A 24,719-nucleotide genomic window follows, 5' to 3' on the forward strand; every position below is an offset into this window, starting at 1 on the left:
CAAAGCACAGGGACAGGACTCGTGGGCAGAAAGAGCTGCACTGGTGTTGTGAAGGGTGACTGATGATATACTTGGGAGTTGGGGAAAGCAAAGACCAGGGAAGTTTCCAAAAGGATTTTTGTGTGCTAAAGATTCACAGGATCCTGGAGGCCCAGCTATCGTCAAGCTAAGATTGCTTTTCTCTCTAGTAAAGCATTAACATTAAGACAGTTGGGAGTTCCTGGAGGAATGTCATATTCTGTCTGTTGCAAATATTTGCCGGTGAGCTGCGGGTTAGAAGGAAACTTAATTTTATCTACATTTCTTTCTGGTTTTGTTCCCCACATCAGTAGAGGGGAAGGAGGAATGGTATTAAACATTGAAACAAAGTAGTAATTGATAATTTTGCATCTTTGTGTTGTGTATGTCGGGGAGGGAAGCGTTCAAGTGCAGTAATTGGAGTAACTATAGTCTCCTCTCTTCCTTCTTTTATCAACTGGTTCTCTTAAGAGTTTGTTGTTGTTATTGTTGTTGTTGTTGTTGTTGCATATTTCTAAAGTCCACAAAGTATTAAACAAAAGAATCCTGGAATCAAATGGTGTTATCTTTAGAGTGTCTGAGACAATGTTAATGTGGATGATTGAGGTTCCTGGTGGTTTCCCCAAGAGCCTGGCAAATATTTTCCATGACCACAAGAGGGATGTGGTAAGCTCTAGATACTCAAAGCTAGAGCCTGAGAATGGGGCTGTATTGTATTTGCCAGTGTGAAGGACAGGTTTCTGGGCTGCTTGCAAATTAACACGGCCTATAGCCTGAAGGCTTGAAGAAATGAGCTTGAGTCTAAAAAGAAATAGGATGCAAATGAATAAGAATGGACAGTTAGATCCACAGCCAGGTGATATAATTCTTCACCATACAGCACAGTACTGTATTTCATTTCTCTGCTGTCATCTCAGTGTCACACAGGAAAGTGAAAGGAGCCAGCCAGTACACGAGTTGCATGTGGGTAAATGTTTCCCAGACAGAACAGGCAGCTGTCCCAATACCTGTGCATACTATATTTTAAATTATATTCTAATTAGTATGATTAAGGGTTTTTTTTTTTTGGGGGGGGGCATATTTGAAGATTGAAAACTAGTTTCAGTTGTTAAGTATTTAACTCCCAGCAGTTAATAGGAATTGTTATTAGATAGTAATCACTAATACTTGTTAACTCTTTACTTAAATGCCACATATTGTCCTAAATGCTTTATATACATTGTCTAATGAAGGCTTACCACAGTGGTTTTAAGTAGAATACTATCAATATTCCCATTTTGCATGTGGAAACTAGGGTTTAGAATGGTTGATGTGTTATATGGCTCACATAACAACTGATTGGTAAAGTCAGAATTTGAAGCTAGATTATCTGACTCCAGAACCTATGTTGCTTCCCACTAGGCCCTGCTGCCGAAATGGGCCTCATCTTTTACCTCCACATACATGCAGAAGTTCAATTTTATAATATCAGCCTAATCCAGTATTAACAACAGTTATTTTAGTCAGTGGAATAAAAGAGTTCGAAATATTTTTTAAAAATTTTGTGTAGTTAAGATTGCAGAACAAACTGTAAAGTATAATCTATAATAGAATTCATAGAATCAAGTTTATATTTTTAAAGCAAAATGTCTTTAAATTGGTGACTCAGATGATGTTTTATTCACTTTTCCCAAAGACGAATATCCTGCTGTGGCACCTTCCATCTTCATGAAATAAAAATGTGGCATGCTTTTGTCACTTTTGTTCTCCTTGTCACTTTTGTCAGTTTTGGAACTTTTTTTTCACTTTTGTTCTCCTTGGAATTTTTCATGTACCTGTAGCAGGTCTCAGGAGCCAGTTTGCACTTCTCCATGCTGGCATTAGCTACACTATATTGGAGCATATTACACGGTGTCACTCCATTCAAGTTTGATTCAACAGAACTTGCCCCAGTGAAGCGTAGGAAGTATTATGTCAGGTGATGTCTCTGTGCCCAGAGGTGACAATTACTGGGTTTCATTTTATATTGAAAGCTTGGGTAACCCACCAACCTGCCCTCCTTCCAAAAAGAGAAAAGAAAAATAGAGGATGACCCTGAAAGAAGAGTAAGCCAGCAATAAATGAAAATAAAATGTCACTCTGTTTAGATAGGACATTTGCATTCCATTGATACTGCAGTCTCATTGCACAGGATAAAAATCAGCCTCACTCTGGATTTTCATTCAGGTTTGGAAAACAATTGGTTCTTGGATAGGTCCAGAACCAATATTTTGAAGCACCTATTTGGGGAGGGAAGAGGGTCACCAAAAGCAGAGATTTGCTTTTCATGAAGATCCATTTAATAGTTAATTTTTAAAGGTAAAGGAGGCCTTTCTGAATTTTCTAGCTTAAAGGGCTTTAATTTTAATTAATCTTCATTAGCATGGTATAGTGAAAGGAACCTTGAGCTAGAAGTTGAATCTGAACTTGGGTTGTAGAAACACGGAAAGGAACTTAAGATACCTTTTAAAGTCTAACCTTTCATTTAATAGATGAGGAAGATAAAGAACAACTGTGTTGCCCAAGGTCACACAGACAGTGTTAGCTTCTGCTCCATAGCCTCCCTTTTTACTTGGTATGGTTTTTAGAAATCACCCACATGATTTCAAATTAAATGTTCAATCAGTACAGAACCTTTTTCAAAATCTTACAGACAACTCTGGCTTGTATATTCTTTGTCTTATCTTGTCCTCATTCCTGAAAGTACTGAGTTAGGGAGATTATGTCCACTATTTTTTCAGTTTCCCTGGATTACAGGCTCTCTATGTGAGGGGCTATTGGTTTCTAAGTTTCCCTACTGCTGCTCCCCAGCCATCAGGAGAGGACGTGCCCAGGTTTCCTTAGGTGATGAAGATTTAATTGAAGGCTAGTTGGGGAAATACAGGCATTGTTCAGTATCCATAAAGCTAGAGTTTTGGAAGAACAAGGAGGGTGACTACTCTTCCTTAGGCCACAGGAGGACCTGGCCTATAGCAACCAGTTATTGGTCCTCCCTCAGAAATGGGCTTTTGGGGGACGTCTGGGTGGCTAAGTCGTTTGAGCATCTGACTCTTGATGTTAGCTCAGGTCATGATCTCACGGTTGTGGGATCGAGCTCCATGTGGGGCTCTGCATTGACAGCCTGGAGCCTGCTTGGGATTCTCTCTCTCTCTCTCTCTCTCTCTCTCTCTCTGCCCCTCCCAGCTCATGCTCATGCACATGCAAGCTCCCCCCCACCTTTCTCTCTCTCTCTCCAAAATAAACATTTAACAAAAACCCACTCTTCTCTTAAAAAAAAAGAAAGAAAGAAAGAAATGGGCTTCTGACATTCCCATTTTTACTGATTCGGCCCTTTTTGTGGCTCAGCTTCTTCATACCTGCTTCTCTAATTCTTCTATTGTTCTAGTTCCCAAACATCAGTAGGAAGCTCTAAGCATCCCACTCCTAGAGATTCTAGTCCTGTAGGTCTGAGGTGGGTCAAGGAATCTGTGTGTTTAAGTTCCACAGGGAATTCTGATGGGGGTGGGGTGGGGCTTAAGGACCCACATCTTACTTAGAAATACCCCCAAGCACCATGGTGTCCTCTGGTCTCCAAACTTTTTTGTTACACATTCCTATTAGAAAAATATTTGAGCACACACCTCCATTATGTGTATATTTATGTATTTATATACACTTACATATATCTAGTACTATTATTAAACATATTTCAAATTCAAAATAAAAGTAGAAAAGAAAAAAATAAATGTAAATATATTTGAATATTTTCTTCCTGTACCCCAGTGTATTCCTGGGGCTGCTTGCACCATCCTGGCTACCTTCCTACGTGGCTTGAACTAGTCATCCACAGGGAGTTCTGTTATTGTGTAAAGGCACAGAAAAGTGCCAAGTTGTCTCAAGGGTCACTGGGTCAGTTTGTAGACCTTTGGTTTAGGTGCCAATTCCTTGTTTTATTTAACTAGCAATTGAGGGTGGGGTGGGGGTGGTGACTGTGTATGTGACATGATGTGAAGCAAGCTGGTTTGCCTGGGAAGAGCCCTGTGACCCATTCTTTAGGGGAAAGGGGAATCTGTGAGCATGATAGTTGCTGGGGAGTTCATGAACACCTGTCTTCCACCATAGAATAACAAACTGCTACTGAGCGTGGCAAAGTACAAAGGCAACTCTACAGAGGCTGCGATTCAGGCCACCATGTATGTGTGTTCTCCCCAGCTTTGTGTGGCTTCCCAGAAGGAAGTTTGGTCTGCCTTGGGCTCTTGTATATGTATATGTTGTGTATGTGTGTATGGTGCCTGCCCACTTCTCTCTCATTCCATTTAGAGCATGACTCCCTGGCTTGAGTTTGGGAGGTAGCTCTCAGGATTACAGGCAGTCAACAGAATGCCAGGACCCAGAGCCCTGGAGAACAGCACCTGTGTTTGAGTGGTCAAATCTATAGGTAGCTTAATGAGAAGTAGTAAATGAGTCTCTGAACTCAAATGAAGTTCTTCCCTGTACATGTACTCTGCTCTTGGATATACTCCCAGTGGCCAAAGAGGCTTTACCTTAATTAATGCATTTGTGGTTCTTTGATACTGTTCTTTTACCCTAGGACATCATTTTGTTTTTGTTTTTTTAACTTTTTAAAAAATATTTATTTATTTTGAGAGAGAAAAAGAGAGTGTGAGCGAGGGAGGGGCAGAGAGAAAGAGAGAGGGAGAGAGAATCCCAAGCAAGCTCCACACCATCAGCACAGAGCCTGATGCCGGGCTTGATTCCACGAACAGCAAGATCATGACCTGGGCCAAAATCAAGAGTCAGATGCTCAACTGACTGAGCCACCCAGGTGCTCCAGTTTTAGTTCTTTTGTTTTTTTTTCCTAAAGTTTATTTATGTACTTGGGCAGGCAGGAGGGGGGGTGGTGGGTGGAGAGACAGAGACAGAGAGAAAGAAAGAGAATCCCAAGCAAGCTCTTTGCTGTCATTGCAGAGCCCCCGACATGGGGCTTAATCTCACGAACTGTGAGATCATGACCTGATCCGAAGGAAATCAAGAGTCAGATGCTTAACCAACTGAGCCACCCAGGCGATCCAGGGCACCATTTTGTGTGAAGAGCATCATTTAACTGAGTTAGAGTAACTGCATTTCAATGAGCAGATAAGGTGTTATTAAGAACTGGACACATTTCAGTGCATCCAGTACACTGAAATACCAGACACATTTCAAAAATCAAGTGAGTTAATAATTAGTTATTAAAGTTGGAAATGGGTTCCTCACATTCCTTTGTCCAAGTAATTTTCTTACCCTTCCTTGGAGACTTTTTACATTTTCAGCTTTCTTCCATTGCCTCAGGTATTTGAGTGCTGGTCTTCTATACTGTCGAAGGCCAGGTAGGGTAGAACACTGTTTAGAGAGTTCTGCAGAGGAGAGACAGAGGGTGTACTTCTTGCATTCAGGGACGTTAACAACCATGTATATATCTCTATAGGTATATTCATAGGTATATTTGAAAATACTTTATTACGAATTTCATTGTTTTTCTCTTCATTTTATACTATTGAAAATCTCTAGGCTGGAAACATCCTTTTTTCCATCACTTTGCCTTTTCCCTGTCATTGTGTGTGCTTACCATTTTCATATTCTGCTTTTTGTGTTTATCTTGTCTAAAGAGATCTGCTTCTCAACCTGGTCCCATGTACTTGTCTTTTTTTTTTTTTTTTTACATTTATTTATTTTTGATAGAGACAGAGACAGAGCACAGTGAGGGAGGGGCAGAGAGAGAAGGAGACACAGAATCTGAAGCAGACTCCAGGGTCCTATCTGTCAGCACGGAGCTTGATGCGGGGCTCGAACTCACAAACTGCGAGATCATGACCTAAGCCAAAGTCAGACACTTAACTGACTGAGCCACCGAGGTGCCCCTATACTTGTCATTTTTGATGACTGTCTATATAATCTGATTCTTTCTTGAGATTCACAGAATCCTCTGTGCTCCCACTTTTTAGCAGGATATGGGGAGAGATTTGCTGCATTTCTAAAATATCTTTGAAAACAAGCTGCATTTCATAACCAACGCCAACATTTACTCTTCCTCATGTTGAAGGTACATGCAGGAAGCCACTGGGCACACCAACGTGTTGAATTCTCTTCTCTGAAGTCCATGTCTGTGGTTCTGGCTGGACTACTTGATGAGAAATCTCAACAAGAGATCTCACACACCAAACTGGGGGAAATTAAGCTGACAAACTGCTTGATATTTCCAAAGAGTCATTTAAGTTCTATTACTGCAGTGCTCAAAATGGAGACATAGTTCAGTGCTGTGATTAAAGTGACTTTCACTGTTAGCCTCTTTGTTCTTGTAAGATATAGTGGTGAGCTATGGCCAGTTCATCATGTGGGAGTGTAATGGTTAGCTAAAGCTATTTTTCTCCGAAGGGCCAGGTTTTTTTTTTTGTTTTTTTTTTTTTTTTAGTTTTTCTTCAAAACTTCAGCTTTAGCAGGGAGGAGCCATAAATTCTGTGACATAGCTGCCTCCTTATCTGTCTTGGGAGTTATAGACTGCACACACAAGACAATTCATGTACCTCTGCATAATGAGGTAAGTTTTATAAATCATAAATCTTCACTTAACATGCAGCTGGTGTTGGATGCCAGGTTTAGAAAAACTGATGTAGTTGCCAAGTTCATGAATGTCATAAATCATTCATGCGAAGGTGGCCCAGAATCATGCTGTCCTCTGAGGGAGAGCAATTTCAAGGTGGTTGTTAAACACAAAAATGTGAGTCTCGATGATTGTTTTTCAAAATCAAATGCACTTTTTATTTGAAGGGTAAAACCAGATTTTTTTCTTTTTTTAGTTGAAGTCAGTTTTTTAAGATCCCCCCGTCACTCTCAAACAATGTGTCAATAATATCTTTTCTCCCCTGATTCCTGAATTCTATCAGAAATACATTGCAAAATATATAACCTGTACATTTGCAATTCAGATCTTTAATGTGCTGAAAATGAGCTTCAGATGTTTCAATAAATCTTCAGGCACATTATTAGGAAAAAAACTCTCTCAAGTTTTGAGGGGTGTTTTCTTCTTGTGCCATATTTCAAATGAAGCTACCATGGATTGCAGGCAAGCGTAGCCCTCTTTGACGCTGTCTTTATCGTGAAGGACAAAGGTGGGGAAGGAGTAGTGCCTAAAGAGAAGTGGCCTAAAAGTGACCCCCAATACAGAAAGCTTGAAGCTGTGCAGTATGATGGGCCCCTCTAAGTTCCCAGGCTTTATCCAGACTCCTGGAATATGGATATTAAGATAAAGTGTTTTCTGTAAAAGTTGCTCGTGTGGTAGGTAAAGAAGGCTATGAGGTTAGAGATTAATGAGGAAGGAAAACATGCTAGTAATTTTGGTGACATGTCCTCAGAGAGACAAATGAAGTTTGGTCTCAGGCTGTTAGGTTCTCTAAGGGTAGTTAAGTGTCCATATCCCTTTGTGTAGTATCCAGCATAGGGCCATATACCAGATGACACATGACTTCGTGTATCTCAGAAGTCCTTTTGGGGTGAATATGTTAATAGCTGCTCCTCCTGTGTCCATCATGTGGGTAGCCTACCTACCCTTGGTTAAAGATTGTAGGATCCATTTCTAGCTAGAACATCTTTTTCACTGAATGCGGTTGAATTTTGTTCTTTGTTATGATAATCCCACTTAGCTCTGTGAGTCCCAACTCATAGGCTTAGAATATAGGTCCTAACCTACTAGTGAATTTGCAAAATCACTTATGTGATCTTTATAACTTCATTAGTTTTGTGAAAATACTGGGGAGCGCATTCTTCCAAGTTCTTTTTCATCCCTTCTCACCGGTCCCCAATGCAAGCTCCCGATTTCTTTATTCCTCCATGCCTTGTGTGTACTACCCAGAGTGCTCTTCTTTTCCTTACCAAAATGTTGAGCTCCTACTCCTCCTGTAAAACCCACTTAAATCTCAGCTTCTCTGTAAAGCCCTCTCTGGCTTTCTGAAGCGTAGGTTGTCACTTGATCCTGCTAGATTTACCCAGCTCTGCTGTGACACACACAAGGGACGGCATGTCCATCCTTCCACTAGATTGTGAGCATCTCAAGGATGAGAACAGAGTAATGTTAATCTAGGTATTGCTGGTGCTCTCCATATCTGATACAAAGTGGAAACTCAGTGACTAAATCTCATATTTTTTTTATTACCCGAGCACTAACATACAGCCTTGGGAGAACACAAAGCTTTTTTAAGTTACATTTCATCATAATTTATGGATGCTAGGACTAACTCATAAAGCATTTACTTGAGTCCCCTTTAGGAATGCCTAAGGGTAGAGAGTGACAGAGGCAAGGAGAAACTTCCTGCATTCTCAACATGCCATGGGATTTTCTGTAGATTCTGGGCAGATCAAGTCCTGTTCTTTATTCCTGCATAATACATCTAGGACTTTTATGTCTTTTGTCTTTTCTTCGCAATCATTCTCATCTAGGTGTCATCCCTTCACACTTGAACTGCAACGTTTATAGCAGGTATGACTCTCAGTTTATAAATTCCTGTGTGGGGGAAGTATCACATTTATTTATAATCTTAAATAAAGATACACTCCAGTTTTATGCTCCTATCCCACCTTAATGGTGGGAAATTTAACCTCACCTATTTCTCATCTTCAGGTTTGAATTGTGATTCCAGGGTCTTATATTTTGCCATCAGACTACAGAGGGTTCTGAGTTGCTGGTTATTCCTGACACATCTGTTGTCCCATCATTTGGACCTTCCCTTCAGGTCCAGGGAATGAGTGTCTGCTCTTCATCATTGACTCACAGGATTCTTGTAAGGCTGTGAATCCTGCTGTCTAGACTCCTGTCTCCCAGTTGCTTCATGTGGCCCATCTTCTCAAGGGTCATGTTCCCTCCTCAGGTGCTTCCAGGGAGCAAGACTTAGGGTCTTAGGTCCCTTCCAGGTCCTACAAACTCATCTTCATCTGCAACCCAGGAGAATCTTTTTCTAATCTGCTTGGAGCACTTCCCTGCATCATGCTGCTCTGAGGCCAGTTTCTTCAAGCTCTTGCTTCTATCTTACTCTTTTATAGGAATCTTAATGGTTTTATAAATCCCAAACCCATATCACTGCAACCAGAACTTTCATCTCTTTTTCTTTAATTTCAATGGGAGGTTAAGGGAAATGTCTGTCATCCAGTTCTTTTAGCAATAGAAGAAAAACTAAAAGTTATCAAATTCTTCCATATGCTGATCTGAAACTGGCTTCCTTGCCTTTTTTCCCCCTCTTCTCCATTCAAATTATTTTGCACATTCCAATCACCAGAGTTGTTCTAAAACTTCTGCTCCAAAACTCTAGTGGTGTCTTGTTATCTCCAGAATAAAAGCAAAGCTCCAAGCACTTTATTCTACCATTAGGGCTTCTCATGATTTTCTTCACCTTTCAAATCTGACTTCCCATTACTACTCTGTCAGAAACCCCTGGTCTAACCCTGTCCCTCTATCCTCGTGCCTCCCATCCCTCCTTCAACACACACATGCTTTCCCACCTCCTCACCACACCTGGCTTTGATGTCAGACCCAGATCAAGTGCCAGCTCCTTCAGAGAGCTTGGGGATTATCAAGTGATCTAGTTCCATAGTGATTCTACAGCCATCTAGTTTTCCATAAAGCCTCATTTTTTCCGTCTATATCCATTTGGTACTTGAGGTTATGGTGCATGTTTCTGCCTTCCTCATCTAGATTTATGAGCCTCTTAAGTATAGAGACCTCTACTTTCCTGTATCCTGAGCCACCATGAAGCTCTTCGTAGTGTAGAGTGCTTACTAAATGCTGATTAGTGACAATGATGGCAAGGACATGGGACCCTTACTGAGCATACCAAACCCTGCCATATAATGAGAAGCAGGAAAAGGAAGGGAAATGGTGGGGGTGGGAGGAGCAGGCTTCACTACTACCATGGAAACATGAATGTTTAATTGCTTTGTACCATGAAGGAGTAGCCTCCATGTCCTGCCTCTAGCACAAGAAACATGCACCCTAGCAGTGATGAACAAATTCCAGTATTAGAGTGAACAGGCCAGAGCTCCTCTGGGTGATGGGCACACTGGTTTTGCTCTCTTTTGGCTTTACTATAGGCTGCCTTGCCTGGCCCTCCACAATAGGGTTCTCTGTTGTGAGTGCAAACTAGCCAAACTCTCTTGAACAAACCAACCTCCCTGACACCTGCTCAGAGTAATTCTCCGCCCACCAAGCTGTGGTTAATAAACACGAGTGGCTGCCATCCGCTTCACTTTGGCTAATGCTGTCAGGGTGTCTTCACACAGATAGGTCGATGAACCTGGCAGCTCCAACTCCTACTCTGGGGACAGAGAAATGAAGCCAAGAACCCTTCTGCCTCAGCCTTTGGGGCTCCATGGGTATTTCACTTGCTCCCTGACACCAGTCTCCTGTGATCCCATGTAAGCCCTTTCTGGCCTCCATTCATGTTGATCCAGAGGTAGGGAATGGGCAGACAGGATTCCAGCAGCATCTGGGTGGTTGGACTAGATAACCTTTAAAGTTCCTTCCAGTCCTTCGAATCTTTTATCCTATAATTTTCACCTGCTTTGTTCTGAATCAACACTGAAAATCCCCAGCTTCCTGCTGATCTCTTCAGTCTCCTTACTTGGCCCCTTTCCCGCTGCTTCATAGAAAGACCCAGTCTAGCCACACAGGCCTTCTTTCAGTTCCTTGAATGTATAGCTTCTGCCTTCCCATTTGCCCTTTCTTCTCCTAGGTCCCTCTTCTCCCCACCAGCCATCTGTCTAACCCTACTCAGCTTCCAGGACCCATTTGAAATGTCACTGGTGTAGGCAAGCTTCTCAAACCCCCACTAGATTAGGTTCCTAATGCTCAGGCCAGTCCCGTGTATTATCTTACACAGCACCTCATACACTTTTATTCATTCATTAACCTACTTTTTAGTAAATAGTTGTTTAGTGTTTATTTTCTCTGGCATTTTGAAAGTTCCATGTCTGTGCAGGGAATGTGTCTTTTCTGTTCAAAATTGTATTACCAGAACCTAGCTCAATGTCTAACATCTAGTAGCTGTTCAGTAAATCATTTGTTGACTGGCGGATTCTGCTTCCCATCTCAATCATGCATTTCCCCTGCTGTTCATGTATTTGTTTTCTGTTATTTATACATATTTATACATTTATGCGTGTGTGTTTAATGTTAGCTGTCTTAAGTTTTACTTCCCTGGAGGGCAGAGAATTCATGTATACAATTTTTGTATGTGGGTGTATGTGTGTGTATCTCATCCACTGTGGACTCTAGGGGAAAATTGAGAAGATAAATGTTGTCATGGAAGAGGGTGTGAAGCTGTCATCATATCTTCTGACCTTTGTGTTATCCCTGAGGATGGGCAGGATGTGGGGCAGGACTGTGACAACACAGGAAATTTTAGGACACTGTTAAAAGTAGTTTCCCTCAGGGGTGCCTGGCTGGCTCAGTCGGTAGAGCATGTGACTCTTGATCTCAGAGTCATGAGTTCAAGCCCCACTTTGGGTGTAGAGCTTACTTAAAAAAAAGAAGAAGAAGTAGAAGTAGTCTCCCTCAAAACTGTGGTACATACTGTGGAGTGACAGAAAGGAATAGGGGATACTTGGGAAATTAAGAAGAAATGGAGAAGTAGGCAGAACTCGAGTCCATAGGTCTCCTTTTCCACAAAGACATTAAGAGTGCTGTTAAGTCAAAGAGAATTATTAGTTCTGACAATAGCTCCTCTTGTTATGACCCCTTTGGTGGTGTTTTTATTACTTTTTTTTTTTTTTTTTTTTTTTGAGAGCAAGGGGGAGAGAGAGAGAGCACAGTACAAGTGCACGATGGGAGAGAGAGAGGGAGAAAGAATCCCAAGCAGGCTCTGTGCTGCCAAAGTGGGGCTCGATCTCAGGAATCATGGGATCATGACCTGATCCTAAATCAAGAGACAGACACTTAAAACAGAGCCTCCCAGGCACACTTATTATTTTTACAGTAAAGGTAAGGTTGAGGGTGAGGGAAAGGTGGAGGAACAGCTTTTACAATTGTAATTGGAACAATGACAAGTAGGACTCATAAGGTGTAATCATAAAAGAAACTTTGTTTTTGGTTCCCACTGTTACTTTAAAACTGCTCTGCATTGATGGTCCTAATTCTGCTTCTGAACAAATGCTTTTCTTGCAGGTAATCAGGAAGCCCTATAGTGACTTTATGCAGTAAAACATGATCTAGTTACGTACTTAACATGTTCAGCCCAGGTACTGTCAGTGTTTGCAGATTTCTTCAAGATTAAGCTATTTGTGCTCCCCAATCTGGGGCTTGATGACAGTGAAGAGAGGAAGTATGGTCCTTGCTACTTCCCTGAAATTTCTGAGCCATTCAGGACTACAGCAAGAAAGTAAGAGATGGCAAGAAATTTTGTACTTATTTCATGTTGTTGAAGCTGGCTTTTTTTTTTAAAGCCAGGAGGGCCAAAGTTGTTTTTTTTTAATATGAAATTTATTGTCAAATTGGTTTCCATACAACACCCAGTGCTCATCCCAACAGGTGTAGGAGGGGCCAAAGTTTAAATCAGGCATTTTCTTGGGGTACTCTTGTGGGTTCTTCAGAGATCTGAAGTCCCCTCCACACATATGCACATACACGCTTGACCTGGACAAGTATGTGACACTGCTTTTTTTTTTACACTGTCCTCTCTCAGTTGCTTTCTTCCTCTATAGCCCCTAATAATTCAACATTCCATTTCCAGTTTTTCCATGAGAAACAGGTTCTTTGCTCACTCAAGCCCTGTGACTATGGGCAGATCCCAGCATGACAAAGCAGCCACCAGCCCATATAGTGGTCCCTGTATTTCTTGGGCTGGAGTCAGAAATTAGTCCATTCTGCCCCTCTAATTGACAAAGACACATAGCAAGCTCTCTGAGGGGTCCCCTTGAGGCCCTTCTCATTAGGCTTGTGGTGAAATGCAGGTACCCCTCTTTCTTTGGAGAGGAGTACCCATAGGACACCAAAATTTCTCACCAAATACATCTTTTTCAAAAACTTTCTTTTGGGGTGCCTGGGTAGCTCAGTTGGTTAAGCGTCTGACTCTTGATTTCGGCTCAGGTCATGATCTCATGATTCGTGAGATCAAGCCCCACGTTGGGCTCTGTGCTGACAGCGAGGAGCCTGCTTAGGATTCTCTCTCCACCTCTCTTTCTCTAACCCCTCCCTTATTAACAAACTTGCTCTTTCATAATTGCACGCTCTCTCTAAATAAACAAACATTAAAAAAAAAAAACACTTTCTCTTAATATCCAACAACTTTTTTTACCCTTGATTTGGGTGAAGGTTTTAGAGTTTTGTAACTGCCTTTCAACTGTTTTCTATGAAAATTTATAGAATTTGCCAGAATCTTTGCTGGCACTTCACTTTGCTATGACATGGATACTGCAGAATAGAGTCTCTGTTGAAACTTGCAAATACATAATACCATGTAGGGATATCAAGAACCAAGTGCATAATTTCTTTCTTTCTTCCCCCTTCTCTTTCTTTCTTTCTTTCTTTCTTTCTTTCTTTCTTTCTTTCTGATAGGCTCCACACTCAATGTGGAACCCAATGGAGGGCTTGAACTCACAACCTGAAGATCAAGACCTGAACTGAAATCAAAAGCTGGATGCTCAACAGACTGGGCCACCCAGGTGCCCCAAGAACCAAGTAATTAATTTTTGAGTAATGGTAGGTAATATCGTTTTCTCTTTCTGTCTTCTGTTAAGGAAGCTTAATTGTCCTTATCTGTAAGATGGACTCCCATAAGGGCACCTGGGTGGCTCAGTCAGTTAGGCATCCAACTCTTGATTTTGGCTCAGGTTATGATCCCAGTGTCATGGGATCAAGACCTCTCTCAGGCTCTGTGCCGAGCATGGAGCCTGCTTGGGATTCATTCTCTCTCTCTCTCTCTCTCTCTCTCTCTCTCTCTCTGTCTCCTTGTCTTCCCACCCCTGCGCCTCTCCCTGACTCATGCTCATTCTCTCAAAATAAATAAATAAAACTTAAAAAAATAATAAAATAAAATGGACCCCCGTCTTTTCCTTACCTCACAGTAAGATAGATAAACTAGAAATTGTGAGGATAAAAGATGACTCTGGATAGATCACAGGCCCCGGGGAATAAATAATCTGCAGAAGCAGCATTTTTCATACACAAGGCAAGTGGAGATGAAAGGCTTGATGGAAAGAAGAAGAGAAAATGCCCAATTTCATCAGTGTTTTTGTCAACTCCATCCTAACCCCTCCCACCCCCGCCCCCCCTTGTTTTGGAGCTGTCTTCTTGTTAGATGCAGGTCCCTGTTATAGCCCCAAAGCAATGCTTCTCAGAGCAGAGGCAGCTCCTATTAGATCAATATTCCTTGGCTCTGTGTTTTCCAGCTGTATTTGTTGTCTGTGTCTGTGGGTTTAAGTTTGGAAGGGTAGATGTCATCACTTTTGATAAAATGGCTGAATATCTGTATTCTATCATGATGAAAAGACATCTTGGTCTCCTGGTTCAGAGCCAGAGCCTGTCTTGCAAGGAATTCAAAGGCTGCACCCCGAGCTGCTGGCAAGCCAGCAGATGGAGTCGCAGACCTTTTCTGTGTGCCTCTGTGTCCACCTGGGCTGGTATGCCCAGTGATGCTGGATCCACTGGGACAGTGAAATGAATACAAATGATTGCACCCTATTGCCATAACTATTTGTCTGCAGAGGAATTTAGTAAAATATAATCCTGGGAAAGTTGTTTTCATGTGCCTCTCTGGAATTACTGCAGAAGCAGTTGTAAGGAGTGAGTGCTTGTATGCTTGAGACAACTGTAGGGCATAAGTGAAGGAAAGATGTAGAAATGTCAGAATCATGTCCTGGGCAGTGAGGGAATATGGCACAGTCCTCTCATCCTGGAAAACCTTGGGGAAGATAAAGGAATACAACCAGTAGTTCTTGGAAGGAAAGAGAAGCCTTCAAAGGAGAGTTTCAACAACGAAACTGAATTACTGTCTGCCTGACTTACTCATCTTTGAGTGAACTGCCAGCACCTGAGTCCCTCTTATTAAAATCTGTAGATTGCTAAAGAAATTTACTTTGGGGCCAGTAGTAGCATTTAAGCTTCCCTGAGATTACTTCTTCTATTTTCTAGGAACCCACCACACAGCTGTGTGTGTGATAGCTCTTAATAAATACAAGAGGCATGAATGGCATTCTCATTGAGAACTCTTTTCTGCCCCTATAGGGCTCCATCTGTGAAATGGAGAGTCCTCCCCACCTCCTCCCAAATGAATGGAAAGGGGCTCCAAAATGGAGGGTGGCCAGTGGATGGATTCCTACTCTCAAGGGCAGGGCTAGTGATACTTCCTGCTGAATTCCTCTGTCTGAATAACCCAAATCCAGAAGTAGTGGTAGACTGGGGAACTAAGCAGGATAGCCTCAATAACCCAACGCCTAATCCTACCTGGAGGACTACCTAGAGGGAAGGGGGCATCCTACTTGGTCCTTTGCTCAATCCTTAGGTGAGGGGAGTCAGAAGTGCTTGGGTCCTGAGCTGCAGAGCAGGAGGCAATCTGTTCTTCATTGGGAATCCAGAGGTGTCTGGCAAGTTGGCCACAGGCCTCCCTGGAGCCCAGAGCTCTTTGAAGAGAAGAAAAGGTTCTAAGAACAAGGAAGCTTCTGCTCTTGATGAGAAAGTCTGAAGGGAAGAAAATGAGACTAACAGGCTGAAGAGAACTGTCTGTGACTGAAGAGAATGTTAATGGCTCTGCTTGGGAGCTTCAAAGACTAAGTTGGATAGGATGGCACACAGATGCCTCTGCTGTCACCTACAGAATACTTACCAAGGACTAAGGCTTGCAGACAATCACAGGACAGGAAACAGCACCTGCTGACAAAAGAAGCTGTTGGGAGATCCTAGGCCTAGCTCAGCCCGTCAAGATTTAACTTCTTTCTTCTGCGTCAGTCCATAGATGGGGTTCCAGAAGAACTTAGGTGCAAGGGAAATGGCTCTTCTGGAACAAATCTGGCTAACTCTTGTTTCTTTTCCCTGTTTACAGAATGGTAGCTGCTATGGATTGGATTGTATTCCCCTAAAATTCAGATGACTAAAACCCTAACCCCCAATGTGATGGTATTTGGGGAAGGGCCTTTGAGAGGTATTTAGGTTTAGATGATGTTGTTTAGAGGTTATGAGGGTGGGGCTCTCATGATGGAATTAGTGCCCTTATAAGAGGAGACATCAGAGGGCTTGTTGTTTAACTCACCTCCCCAGGCCCCTTGTGAGCACACACCAAGAAGGTGGACATGTGCAAACCAGGAAGAAAGCCCTTGTAAGAACTTAGCCACACTGATACCCTGACCTCAGATTTCCAGCCTCCAGAGCTATGAGAAAATAAATTGAAGCCACACACTCTATGGTAATTTGTGACGTCAGCCAGAGCTGACTAAGGGAGCCCTGGTGGATGCTGTCAGTACTCCTGCTGGAATGCATCTTTACCACATCAGAGTATCATGTCTCCAGCTGCTGTATTGGGTTCTAAGTAGCTCACAGATGCCCCCTTCTCAAGAAAATTGCTTGGTGGATGGGAGACCCTATCTGTACTTCCCTATCGCTTTCACCCCCTTCACCTCAAGGAAGGATCAATTCTTTGGTGTTATTTATGTTCTTGAGCTCCCCTGTGGGATCAGGCAGAAGCCAAACAAAGCTGCAACCACATTCTTCTTTCCTGCCATCTTCTGCTTTTTTCATTCTTTCTCCTAAGGGCACACCTCAATAAATCATATTACCTGAATCCTCTCTTGAGCTCTGCTTCTAGGGAACCAAACTTAAGACAGCACCTCTCCCAAGTGGTAGAGTATTGAGTAACCCAAATAACTTTGTGATTATAGTGATGATGATTAATGCCCAATGATTATGAACATTGGGAATAATACCCTCTATTCCTCTGTCCCAAAAGTATAGATGAGTAGAGGTCTGCTGAGAGAAGATGAGGATGTGTTCTAGCAATAGGTGGCTTCTTCAGCAGGCATCTGGCAGACAGTGGTGCCAGCAAGGATTTAAGTAGCCTTGTTAGCTCAGAACCACAGGCTGAGGTTCCACGGATTTAACCAATTATGGAAGCATCTTGATTGCAAGAACCCTTGAGCCATGACTAGACAGCTAGTCAATTGTGCAGGTCTGTGCTCTGTTTGGGAGCTGGCCAGGCTTCACCTCCCCAGGGCAGGGTCCAGAGTCATCTGAAAGGAGAAGCTCAGCGCCTGCCCAGGAACTGCCTGCTGTGGGGGCTTTAGGTGCTCGGGTTCTGGTATGTTTCACTCAATCTGTTGGCTTCTTCTTGTTGCTATTTTGTGCTTGGGAGATTCTTTTTCCCTCTTTTTTGGTAATCGTTCTCTTTGGTTTCCCTCTTTCTTCCTTCTGTACTCCCTGCTTTCTTCTCCAAGTCCAGGCTTCATCATCAGAGTCTGCGAGATTTGGGACTGGCTACCTCTTGCGAGAATAAGGGTGAATTCTTACATTCTTCCAAGGAAGCCTCTACAAAACAGTTACTTAACTGCTTCTGGTGACCCCTTAGAACATAACTTCCTTCACATTAACAGAGAGGATAGGAAGGGATGGAGTTGGCAAAGGAGCAGAGAACTCTCTGACATATCACTGAGTCCTGGTGTGCCACTGATATATCTTGACCCATCTACATTGATAGTGGCCAAAGGAAAATGTGAGAGCACAGTAAATCTTTCTCTCCAGATATTCCCACTGATTGAGGGACATGCCTCAAATACTGAGTTGACTCAGTATTTTTAGAATGAAAGTGGCTCCTCATTCTTGTTCTCAAGAGATCTGGGATCTTGTGTTTAGATATGGAGGTAAACGGGGGAAGTTTTGACAACTCTCATCCATTTCCATAACTTTTCTCCTAATATATTTTGTGAGAGGGAATAAAACTGAGGTAGTTTAGGGACCCAATAACAGATGAGTGAAAGGCAGCTATCTGCCTTTTTCCCAAACATCTCCAGCAAAGAGTAGACTTGCTTCAGGAAGACTAAATCCATGAGTTTAAATGGTGCATCAAGGTGTAGACTACTTCCATCACTTAGCTTTGCTTACTCCTGCATAGCTTTACTCTTAGGCAGGTTCTCTACACGTGGCAGCCATATGGCCACCAGCAGCCCCAAAACAGTGCTATCCTTAGAACTCACCATTCTAGAGGGAGAAAGCATGTATCATTTCCCATAGCTCCTGCAAAAACACAGAAAAGACTATGATTAGTGTGGTCTGGGTCGTATATCCTTCTCTGAACCAGTTGCTGCAAAGTAATTTTTTTTTTTTTTTTGGCTGCAAAGTAATTTAATGGGCTAGGTGTGGATTGTGTCCTTACCCCTGGAGTTGTAGGGAGCGTCTTGTCCCTCCAGAATAATGTGGTCTTAGAATAACTAGGGAATGTGAGAGACTGATTCCCTAAGGAAGTGATGCTTGGGAATCTGTGTCCATTACAGTGTGTATTGTCCATTCTCCTCTTAACTGTAGAGTACATCTAGCTCATTCAAATGAAATTTCTTACGAAACACAAATTATGGATTCAGCAGTCAGTTGTGAATAGCACTTGCTAGACTCAGGTGTGAAGAAAGGCAAGCTCAGATTGAAGAAAGGCTCCCATCAGTCTAGCTGGTTTGAGGAGCCTCTGACCACAGTATCCAGGGAATCAGCTGGGAGTGTCAGAAAACCACAAGGAAGAGGTAATCTTATCTTGAATCCAAGGGCTGTGCCAGGAGGCGCAGGTTGGAACATAGTGGCACTGAGTTATATCTGTGGAATGGATCCTCTGAGAATTGTAGGTCAAAGAAAAAGCTGGGAGAAAGAACCAACAGCTGAAGCACATTCCTGTGTTAAGCAAGAGTTCCGCCCGTGACCAAGTCATGTTCCCATAATTTGCCAGATTATACACAGCTAATATTCTAGGATTTTCCCATCCTGTAATTAAAATTGTTTTGTTGTCTTTATTCTGAACAGCTGATAAAATGTATGACTTTCAAATAACTCAAGATGGAGGACAAGGCAGCTACGAGGTGGCAATGACTGGTGGGTGCTGGCTGGTCTCACGTTCAGAGTCTTCAGAAACAGGCAGTGTTTCCTTGAGAGTGGCTTTTAGACTTTTTGACATTTTAGTAAATTGTCACAATTATAGACAAATGTCAAAGAAAGGTTCCACAATTGGGGCTTTTTAAGGAACATTTTCTTGGATATGAATGGACTTTGGGAGATGTGTGCGGACTTACCCTTCCTCCCATCCTCCCTCCCTCATCTTCATGCACTACTTTTGTGGCTGGTAGACAGGCAGACCTCAGTGTATACTCCAGGGAAACATGTGGGCTCTCATACCAGGAGTTAGCATTCAGTGACCTGGCTGAGGCACAATGTGGAAATTAAAAGATAAAAACATGAGATATGTGATGAGGGCTGTAGTTTGGAATAAATGGGTTCAGGCCCTCTGCCCAGTCAGCCTAACATTTCTGGCAGCTGCTGCATTCAATAGACGACTCCATTAACATCTCCTTGTAGGGAGGGAGTGAGGGAGAGAGAGAGAGAGTTGAATGTGTATGTGTGTTGGGAGAAAAGTAAAAAGCTTGGAGCTTTCCTCCATGTCCCTTGGGGGAACTTGTGTGTTTCCCTTAGTCTGTGTGCCATCACAGGCTTTGACAGCTGAGGTAGAGCTGTAAAGGGTAGTAATATGGGTAAGGTAGAGTGAGGGCTCAAACCACTTGTCTTCTCATCCCCACAGCATAAGCAGGATGAGAAGGAATCTATCCTTCTCTCTAACTGTAATGAAGAAATTGTAGGTCCTGGAATTCAGAGGATAAAAACAGGGATTTGGGGGTGTCCTCTGAGAGATTCTGTGACAAAGCTGGTAGTTGAGGAGAGGTGAGGGGAGGAAGAAAGTGAGTCTCAGGATTTAGAAGCTGGTTCCTGAGTGAGAAGAAACTGGTCCCCACTGTAGGAGGAGAGGAGGGACATATCTAAAGATGAAAACAAAGGAAGCAGACAGCCATCTTTTGCCTGAGGGCATTTGGGTTGACCACTCTGAAGGCTAGAGAAGGGTGCATGCCTCTTACTGTGGCTTATGAATGAGACTCAGAACCTATCAGATAGTCCTGCCTGGGACTTCCTGAGCCCCTGGTACACAGAGGGTAGTAACAAGTAATCACGTTTCCACAGAGGGATTTTCAGTCTTAGCATTTTCCCACTCCAGCTTTTTAGCTGCTTGTCAGACCACATCAGGGCAGAATATTGAACCCAACCATATCACAGCTGCTGGAGATTTCCCCAGAGGAGAATGTGCTACAAGAGGGAACAAAGCAGCTCTGATCCAAGACTTTGCTTCTGGCATCCCTGAATGCCCTCACCAGCTTACCTCCTCTCAAAAGTCATTTCTGGAGCCAGAGCGAGGTATTTGGGGGTGCTGCACCCCCACAAATCCACAGAACTGAATGTGACCTGCCCAGAGACAAGGTCTCGGTCAGATCAAGGCCGTGCTTCTTGAATATGGGGGGGGGGGGGAGGCCACATTGGAGGGTATAGTCAACAGTTCCCTAGCTTAGAGGTCTAAAGTGCTGGGGTCAGGTCCTGATTCTACTTCATATAGCTGTGTGACCTTGGGCTATTATTTAGTTCTTTATTTTATTTTTTTAATGTTTATTTATTTTTGAGACAGAGAGACAGAGTGCAAGTGAAGGAGGGGCAGAGAGAGAGGGAGACACAGAATCTGAAACAGTTCCAGGCTCTTTGCTGACAGTACAGAAACTGATGCTGGGCTCTAACTCATGGAATGTGAGATCATGACCTGAACCAGAGTTGGACGCTTAACTGACTGAGCCACCCAAGTGTCCCATTATCTGACATTATTTAAACTTTAGTGTTTTACCTCTAAAATGGGAATAATAACACCTTTATCAGAGGGCTATTATCAAAATCAGGTAATGTGCATAAAAGCACTTTGTAGGGGCACCTCGGTAGCTCAGTTGGTTAAGCCTCCTGACTCTTAATTTTGGCTCAGGTCATGATCTCAGGGTCTTGGGATCCAGCCCTACATTGGGATCCACACTGGGCGTGGAGCCTACTTGAGATTTTCAATCTCTCTCTCTCTGTCTCTCTCTCTCCCTCCCTCTCTCTCTCTCCCCCTCCCTCCCTCCCTCCCCCCTCTGCCCCCCTCCTCTGCTCACACATCCACTCTCTCTCTCTCTTACAAAAAAAAAAAGCCGTTTGTAAAAGGCTAAATTGGTAGAAAGAATTATTTCCCTATTCCTTCATTCTGCCTTCCAAATCCAAAGGCGTCTCCTTGGAATGTGTGAAAGCTGTTGGGTTCAAGTTAAACACTGGAAAGATATGTGTGTGGTGAGGGCAAGGAGAGATGAAGGGAGAGTAAAAGACGCAGTGAAGTGGTGTCTCCTGTAGTCATGGAGGATGTGACATGAGCTTCTTACCCACACAGTAAGAGTGTGTAAACACCTCTTAAGTTTGTACCTTAAGTTTGTAGCATAATAAGAAACATATATTTGATCATTGTCCTCAATTCCTGACAAAGAGCTCCTAAAACCCTTGTAATTTCCTGACTGATGGGGGTTATAGCAGCATTTTTTGTTTCCGACACAGTGCTCCTAAATGGCTTGGAATTTCCAGAGTGACAGGAGCCTCTTTTGTTCTAATGAGGCAACTCTTAGTGGGACTTTAGATAGCTTCAGGATGGGGCTAGCCACCAGAAGGACTAAGCCTCAATTAGAGGCCTAGAACTTTCATCCGTACGCCACCCAACCTCTGAAGAGGGAGGAGGAGCTGGAGATTGAGTAATCTATCATGCCTATGTAATGAAACCTCTATTAAAGCTCCTAAATGAAAAGGTTCAGAGAGCTTCCAGTTCGGTGAATGGAGGATGATGGACCCCAAATCCATGGGGACAGAAGCTCCTATGCTCAGGACCCTTCTGGACCTCACCCTGTGTACCTCTTCATCTGTCTGTTCATTGTATCCTTTATAATGTCCTCTGTTAATAAACCAGTAAAGGTAAGTAAAGTGCTTTCCTTAGTTCTGTGAGCTGTTATAGCAAAGTATTGCACCTGGAGAGGGGGCTGTAGGAACCCCCAATTTGTAACTGGTTGGTCAGAAGTAGAGGTGGCCAGAGATTTGTGATTGGCATTTGAAGTGGGGACAGTCTTATGAGACTGAGCCCTTGTGAGATCTGAGGCTAACTCCAGGTAGTATCAGAATTGAGTTAAGTTTAAGACAGTTGGCTGGTGTCCAGAGAGTTGGAGAATTGGTTGTTGGTATAAGGAAAAACACTCCTTTGATGTTGGAATGTTCTGTCGGTAGAAACAGATCTTGGTCATAGTACTCCAGCCAGGAAGCCACTGGCTGGAAATACCTGATGGTCTGATGCTTCTCTGGTAAAGAAGGGCAACCTGGGACACCAGAAGGTGGGAATCTTGGCATGCAGAGGGAGACACAGATTGTGGACCCCTTTGTTTGCTGTGACTCTTCAGGCCCAGCCGTATATCCTGGTTCTATGATTTCACTCCCCGGTTAGTCATATAGCCCTATGTTCCATTCCTGCTTCTGCAAAGAGAGGATGAGACGCCCCCCCCCCCTCCCCTTCTCTTGTTTGCAACAAGCCTTACTAGGATGCCTCACTTCAGAGCTATGGCTGGAGGGCTTGGGCTGTCATCACAGGATACTTGGCTTCCTAAGATAAAACGAGCACCTAACATTTACTGAGGGATTACTATGCACCAAGCACAGTGCTACATGCTCTTCAGGGCTTATCTCACTAATATAATCCTCCAAACAACCCCACTGAAGTTGGTTGTATTTTCCCCATTGTGTAGATAAGGAAACTGAAGCACAGCGAGGCTGCGTAGCTAGTAAATGGTAGAGCTAGTATTTGAATCCAGGCAGAGTGGCTTCAGAGCCACAGCTAGTAAGCAGATTTTGTAGGGCTTCTGAGGTAGGGCGGTAGGTGAAATTACTCTTCTAAGCCAGGGCCGTGGGCACGCGGGCAGTGTGCTCTACATATGTAGTCCAGAAGCATCTTTCGGGAGGCAAGCCAACCAATTTGATTTCAGAGTCTTCAGCTGTTTTGTGATGTTCCTTTAGGGGCTGCAAATGGGTGTGGCACGGAAAAGGCTCTACTGCCATGTAAGTCAATAAAGATGAGGTGCAGGGAGGGGGCATATGGCCCCCTTGAGATATTATAGGAAAGAAACACCTTTGCCTTTTGTTGAATCCGGAGTCTCCCAAAATTACCTGAGCAGAGAACTCAATTGTTTTCTTTGCAAGATGCCTACTAATACACAGTGGACCACAGTTCCAGGACTACTGGTTTGGAAAATGCTCTCCTCAACTTCCCCTCCACCCCACTATCACTAAGTGCCCTTCAAGTAACAGCAGCACTTAGGATGGCAGCTAAGATTTCTGCAGAGAGCAAAGTGCTCAGTGGCCAGTCTGCTCAGATGGCAACCACATGATGCTAATTAAGCAAGGTCAGGCAGTTGCTGACGTTCCTAGGCAGCATGAAGAAGCCATCCACCAGGGCTAGGTGGTTTATTTCTTGCTTACATTTTCCCTTGTAGTGACAAGTGACGCCCTCCGGCTCCCAAGCCTCCTCTTGTCTAGACCCTTTACATGTCAAATCTGGACTGTCAGAACAGCCGTCTGACCAGTCTCCCTGCCCAGCTGGCTCTCCCCTGAGGTCTATCCTGCACACCTGGCCAGATATGTCTTCTTAAAACACTGCTTCGAGCTTGCCACTCTCCTGTCCCAAATGTTTAATTCAGTTTTCAAGACTGTCCTGCATGGTCCTGATCTACCTTCGTTGCTCCTTCCTCATGTCCTACATTCTAGATGAAGCCGAATCATTCTAAAGACCCTCTGTGCGCTGTATATAATGCAGCCAGTGCTTGAAAAGCGCCCGCCCACCTCCCCTGTTTCCCTCTGTCAGAATCTTGTGTTCTCATTCATTCATTTTTCCATTCAAGAAGTATTCATTTCTGCCTCCTGTATGCCAGGCCCTCTGCTGGGATAAGACACAGTACCTTGATCTTAAGGAGCTAATAAAAATAGATAAATACACACAGAGTGATGTGTGCTATGGTAGAGTGATGCTTAAGCTTTCATGATGGGGCCGGGGAGGTGGGGGTGGGCACCTATCCCCCTGCCTGGGGCCCAGGGGGCAAGTCAAGGTAGGCTTCCTGGAGAAAGAGTGAAACTGTGAAAAGGTGTTAGTCGTTTGAGGGCATGTGGTGTATGGCAGGAATTGGCCAAGGATGTGTTGGGTACCCAGATCTCTGCTTCAGGGCAAACCAGACTTGTTTGGTTTGAGATTCTCCCTGTCCTCAGGGAGAATCTCAGGCTGATCCTGTTGAGCTGAGGTAGACAGGTAAAGGGAAAGCACTTACACTCTTCATGGGAGTGGGAACTCAGACTGGGAGGAGGAAAGGAGGACCGCGACTGATATACTCCCTGCATCCTGTAGGTTAGCGACCTCCTCCAGTTCCCAAGTCTCCTCTAAGAAATGAACTGCTACTGGAGCAGTTTGGTTGCCAGGGGCAACCCTGGAAGGCAGCCTCATTCCAAACGCAGCCACTGAAGCCCCTTGCCCCGGGGCCTCATAGCCTGACTCTGGTAGACAATGGTGGGTAGCTCATCTCAGCCAGTCCCC

General features: G+C 43.5%; 2 long non-coding RNA genes across 3 annotated transcripts in view; one reads left to right on the plus strand and one right to left on the minus strand.

Annotated features, from left to right (window-relative positions):
- The window catches only part of LOC125173473 (uncharacterized), an 84,605-nt gene that overhangs the window by 30,159 nt on the left and 29,727 nt on the right, over positions 1-24,719 (plus strand). The window contains exon 1 of one of the 2 annotated variants that reach the window (XR_007155059.1): positions 13,620-13,735. The exons of the other annotated variant lie outside the window; for it this stretch is intronic. This is a non-coding gene — a long non-coding RNA (uncharacterized LOC125173473). Of the gene's footprint in view, positions 1-13,619; positions 13,736-24,719 lie in introns of those variants that run through there. 2 annotated transcript variants of the gene reach the window in all.
- LOC125173546 (uncharacterized) lies at positions 5,294-24,557 on the minus strand. The gene is made up of 4 exons (XR_007155082.1): positions 24,457-24,557; positions 18,214-18,253; positions 15,858-15,901; positions 5,294-5,411 (listed from the first exon to the last, which is right to left on the minus strand). It is a non-coding gene; the product is annotated as an uncharacterized LOC125173546 (long non-coding RNA).

The sequence above is a fragment of the Prionailurus viverrinus genome, chromosome A1 (genome assembly GCF_022837055.1).
Source record: "Prionailurus viverrinus isolate Anna chromosome A1, UM_Priviv_1.0, whole genome shotgun sequence".
Taxonomy (NCBI): Eukaryota; Metazoa; Chordata; class Mammalia; order Carnivora; family Felidae; genus Prionailurus; species Prionailurus viverrinus.